Raw genomic sequence first — 5,884 nt, forward strand, 5'->3', positions numbered from 1 at the left:
GAGTAAATTTTGTAGATGTTCAAATGTTTTATTTTCTTGATTTGTTATTGATTTTGATGAGGTTTATATAAATAACACAACATACTAATTTAGACACATTAAATATTGGCAGTTGGTGGCCTGTCAATCCCACAACTGTCAAAAATATTTCAGTCTCTTCATGATGGCCAAGAAGGGTCTTTGTAATCTGGATCCAAATACCCTTACTTTTTCAGCCACTTCAAGGCCATAGGACACTGCACACAGTCACCTCGTAAGTTCCACCACCACTGTATCCTGGGCACTGAGGTTACATTTTTTTTTCTTTTGGAGACATTTTTTGCTATTGGGCACTTGCGGTCATGAGAGAGACAGAGGAAAACTGAGAGACAAAAGTGAGAAATCACCCCCCAAGGGGGCATGGCCACTCCACAATCCCTTCTCCTCTATCTCTCCTTGGAATCTTGGACAGTCATGCACATGTGTCTGACAAGTTTAAGCAACCAGGTCCAGGATTCAAACCATCATTGATGATGTGGGAGTCCAGCTACACAACCATTTCTCCATCTGTTGGTTCCACATTTTTTCTTTCTTATTCTTATTAAGTATTTAATTTTATTTATGATTAATTTTCCAATTTGCTATAGGGCACATATATTCACCAGAAAGAGACAGAGAAAAAATGAGAAAGCAAGGCACCAGGACTGAGACTCAAAATTTGGCCACATGGGAGTCAAGCACCTTAATCATCATGCCACCTGCTGGTGGTGGTTACGCTTACTAAAATGTACTTTTAGGCAATTATTTTTACAAACATCATAGGGAGAACTTGCACAAATTCAGGTAAGACAGCCTGTGGCACATCCAGGCCTGGGGTCCAGCCTCTGTCCCTCATGACCACTGTCACAGGCCATCCCTCATGGATTGCACATCATCATGTAGTACAGGATCAAAAGTGCACCCTCTGGGGCATCTTCTAAAAGCTTGCTAAGTTCCTCAGACCTTGTTCTGTGTTTGTGCTGATGCAGGGCCAGACTCCTCATTCAGACCCAGTTCCCATTCACTTTCATCCCTCTGTCCTGAGGAAGATGCTTTAGACGGCACCCCAGAGCCCTCTGTGTTCTCACTCCCTGCAGCCTCCTCACAGGGTACAGTCATCATATTGTCCATGTCTCTTGTCCTAGAAGTCCAAATGCCCTCCCTGGAAAAGTCTATTCATTATTACTAATTACTCAGGGACACCAGTGTGTGTGGTCAATGGTCATGGAATAGTAGTGACCAGGGAACAGGTCTAGCCCCTGTCATCATGTGCACAGGGAGACCAAATTCCAACCAGTGGGCAGCAAGGGGAGCTGCAGGTCTGTCTCAGTCTATAAAGTGGGTGCCCACAGTTGTGTCCTCCCCACACTCCAAGGGCTGGGCCATGGGAGCCTGTTTGTGCTGATGGTGACCCATAGCCCTGTCTGTTGGGATGGGCCCACACTCCTGCTCACAGCTGTGTGGGATGAGACTCTTCCCAGAAGCTGCTTCCCCTTCCCCCATGGGGTCAGCTCTGACTCTTATGCTTCAACCTCATTGGTCGAAATAGCCAAGCTCCACCTTCAGCTGGACTCAGGGTGCAGCAGAGATCACCATCAGGGGAAGAAAATCTGTGTGGATGCCCCTCCTCTTCCTGCCAGTGGGGAAAATAGGGGTAGGGCGGATCCTACAGGGGGACTTTGGCAGGGCTGTGTCCACCATGGCCTGGACTCTTGTCTTTCTCTTCATCCTTTCTTACTGCAAAGGTAAGGCCTGGTGTCAGATGCCAGGGGTGGCCCCTGGTCTGCATCAGCCCCCCCTGTCTCAGGCCCTAAGCAGTGTACCCTCCCTCCTCTGTATCCCATTACCCATGAGTGTCTTTGTCTACAGGTTCCCTCTCCCAGCCTGTGCTGACCCAGCCGCACTCCCTCTGCATCTCCTGGAGAAACAGTCAGACTCACCTGCACCTTGAGCAGTGACATCAATGTTGGTGGCCACAATATGTACTAGTACCAGCGGAAGCCAGAGAGCCCTCCCTGGTGGTTCCTATACTATTACTCAGACTCTGACAAGCAGTTGGGGCCTGGGGTCCCAAGTCGAGTCTCTGGATCCAAAGATACTTCAAAGAACACAGCATTTCTGCACATCTCTGGGCTCAAGGCTGAGGATGAGGCTGAGTATTACTGTCAAATTAGGCAGAGTAGTACATCTCACAGTGACATGGGCAGATGGGGAAGTGGGAAAAAAAATCTCAGGGCCTGTAGGTGATGACTTCTTTGTTGATGTTAAAAAACATGTACTAACATTGTTCCAAAGATAAATTATCTTAGGAGGTTCTCTCTTGCTATTTTCCCATATATTAAAAACCAATTCCTTCTATAGACTCTCTTCCATTCTGACCTTACAACTGAATGTCCAGGTGCCTTGAGTGATCCAGGCCAGCTCTGGCTGACATAGGTAGGCAGTCACACACCATGGATAGTCACATGGAGAGACTTGACTCGGGGACTGTGCTGAAAATTAAGAGCATTTGGGAAAGGAGACTCTCAAGGCCAAAATGAAAACTGGCACCCACCTGTGGGTTGTTTCAGTCACAGTCTGAATCTCTTTTATTCACCCTCCTCCATCATCTGACACCAAGACCTTTAGGAAGAAATGAAAGGAGAGAGATGACCCCTGGCACAAGGCACCATGGTAGACCTCCTGTCTTTCTGATTTCTCTCCTATCACCCAGGTATATAGTTAGACTTTACAAGTTCCTCCATCCTCCATAGAGAGAGAGTCGAGGGATCTGTGTGAATATGTATACGTATGAATATGTATATACGATTGCATACACACATATACTTTTTCAGTGACCAAACATCTTCCCTTAAGCAAAGCACCTAATCAAGTGGCATCACAGAAAAGTAATACCAGACATGCAAGAAATATTTCTAAGGAGGGAAAACAAAGGCCACAGGCCCAGCCTCATAGCACAGAGGTGAAGCACTGTACATTGGGAGCTGGATCCCACATGGCAGACCCAGTTTCAGAAAGAGATGAGGTGTGTGTGAATGCTTGACATAGATCCCGACAGGATGGAAAATGGAAGAGAAAGATTCTAGTGTGATCATGTTCCATTGCTGTCTCTGTCTTTCTTTCTCTCTCCGTCTCTCTGGTAAGCTCATGTGTATTGTGGTAAATGAATAAATAAATAAATAAATAAATGACACATAGTATAAACTCATTTCTAATTCTGGAAATATGATGGCATCTATACAAGCATGAATAGTATTATGAATATAATAGGTCAATTTCAATTAAGTAAAAATTTCAACATTTTTCAGCATAATGTCAAGCAGTACCCATGTTCATTTGAAAGAATTTTTGACCATAAAGGAGTTAGGCTGAAAACAGCACCTTGGACAGGTCTCTGGTGTCTGTTTAAACTAGTGTTGGAAGGAAAGTGGAGAGAAGGCAAAAAAAACCTCTCAAATGTCCCATTAAGAGGGGTATGTTCATGACACACTGTGGAAGAGAGAGATGGACCCGCTGGACACACTGCCAAAGAACTCATAGATGCAGTGTCCTCTAGTGGGCATCGCACATAGTACCTAATGGATGAGAAGCTCAACCCAGAGAAAGGGCTTTCTGGGTCAATCAGCATCTCCCAGGGGTACTGCTCTCTCCTCTTTGGCACTTCCTGCATTGAGGTGGGTTCCTGGAGCTCTGGGAGCTTCCTCTTTATCCATTTCAACTTCCCTCCATTCTCCACTGGTCACCAGATACTGCTGGGAGGGAGGAGAGGGTGTCACTATATCAACGGTACAGAGTTCCTCTTTGGGGCAGTCAAAAACTCCTGGACAGGAATAATGGTAATAGACGACACTGAAGATGGGCTTAACTTCTCTTAACTTGATTAAAACATGTACTCATAGAATTGACTAAAATGGCCAATGTAATGTTTTAATTTACCATGATCAAATGACTGCTAGTTCTAATGCCTAAATTGTATGAAAAATTATACATTGAAAAATGTCATTTCTACACTTATGTACTCAACTCTGCTGTAACTCACCCTCATTAAAAACGACAGTAAGTACTGCTTGTTGTGGACTGAATTCTGTTCCACAAAACAGTCACATGTTGCAGGCATACCCCAGCCCCTCCAGTGTGACCATGTTCAGAGACAGGACCTCTCAGGAAGTAACTAGGAAGAGATAAGGTCATGTAGGTGGGGCCATTGTCCAATAAGGCTTGCCTTGACAGAGCAAGGTTTGCATACAGGCAACATGGAAGGAGGAAAGCACATGTGAAGACACAGGGGAAGGTGCGCATGTGCAACCACAGAGAGAGGCTCCAGAGGAGACCAAACCTTGTGAAGCTATGACCCTGTACTTCCAGTCTTCAGAACCATCAGAAAATAAATCTTTGTAAATTCAGGATAAAAATTCACCTAGCTTGTGCTCTTTGGATGGGACAGTCTTAGAAAGCCATTACTCAGGTTTGTCATCGTACTATTGTACAATGTATATTATTATTTCAAGACTGACCTCAGATGTGGGTCTTCTTCTATAAAAGCAGGGATCATCTGCAGTGGCCATGGTCTTCTCTCTGGAGGAGATTCATATGATTCCCTTCTAGAAAGCCTGGGGCTATGCACACAGTTTTCTCACGTGCTGCAGCTGTCATTACTGTCCCTGGTCTCTTCAAATGAAGCCCAAGTTCCTGCCTACACTCACCATTGAGACTCATCTTTCAGGGCTGGGCCATGATGGCTAGAGAAGGCAGGGCCAGGCTCTGACTATCAAGACCTGAGTCCTCCCAGGCTGAGCAAACCCTTCCTTTGGCCACAAGGTGGCAGTATAGGCCTGGATTCAGGATCCCCAGGGAGCCAGGGTAGCCTCTCTGATGCCCATCCATGTCCCTGTGCAGCTTCCTGCTTAATCCTCTTGGTTGGGGGTGGGGAACAACCCCAAACTCACTTAGCTCAGTCTGAGGTGTCTGCTCAGCACAGATCAGCCCTGGAGGAGGGGGGTTGAGATCCAGTCAGGTGGGACAGGGCTGGAGGGGAACAGTCTCACTCATTTTACAGGACTAGGTCTAGGGTGAACAAAACACATCTCCACTGAGTCAACATATGAGCCCCAAAGAAGGATGACAATAGAAAAGATGCCTTCCAGTGAATAGATCACCAACTCCCCAGATGGCATATTTGTTCTATATTGTTTCCCTTCAAACAACTGTTACATACAAATGCAAGATGGCTACCGAACAGATTATGAAGAAAAATACACAGGGGGGAAGAGAGAGAGAAAGAGAAAGAGAGAATGGTAAAATTGAACCGATATTTATCCCAATGTAATGCAAATGGAACAATCACAATGACTTTGTTATTCAGGCCCTCAGTATATGAAGGGAGCTTCAAATTTGGACAATGAAATCGAATGTAAGTTGCTTCTTACAACATTCTTATTTACATTTCCTTGTGCTCAGGATCAGATTCTACCCACACATCTGCAGTTAAACCATCATCATATGGCGACCTTTCACTTGCCCAGAGGGCCTCTCTAGGAAGCAATTAGAGACCCAGTGACAACACTAAGCATCAACTGATGTTATGTGGGGAGAATGTCTCCTGTGAAGGCCTAAATATTCTTGAGGAAGGGACAAGGTCTCTCACCCAGGGCCAATGATGGGGACTGCCCTGCATGGACACATTATTGGTTACTGTAGAATATGAGCTGAACTACTCTGTTCTTCTGAGAACAAAGTTTGACCATATTCCTTGGGCAGGCTCCAGGATTAAGTGTTTCAGTAGATGCATTCTACTGTGGACACCAGACAGACAAAAGCACTGCAGACAGTGACTGAGACAGTGGAAGTAGAATCTGAGGACTTCCCA

This window comes from Tupaia chinensis, unplaced genomic scaffold (genome assembly GCF_000334495.1).
Source record: "Tupaia chinensis unplaced genomic scaffold, TupChi_1.0 Scaffold142133_1, whole genome shotgun sequence".
Taxonomy (NCBI): domain Eukaryota; kingdom Metazoa; phylum Chordata; class Mammalia; order Scandentia; family Tupaiidae; genus Tupaia; species Tupaia belangeri.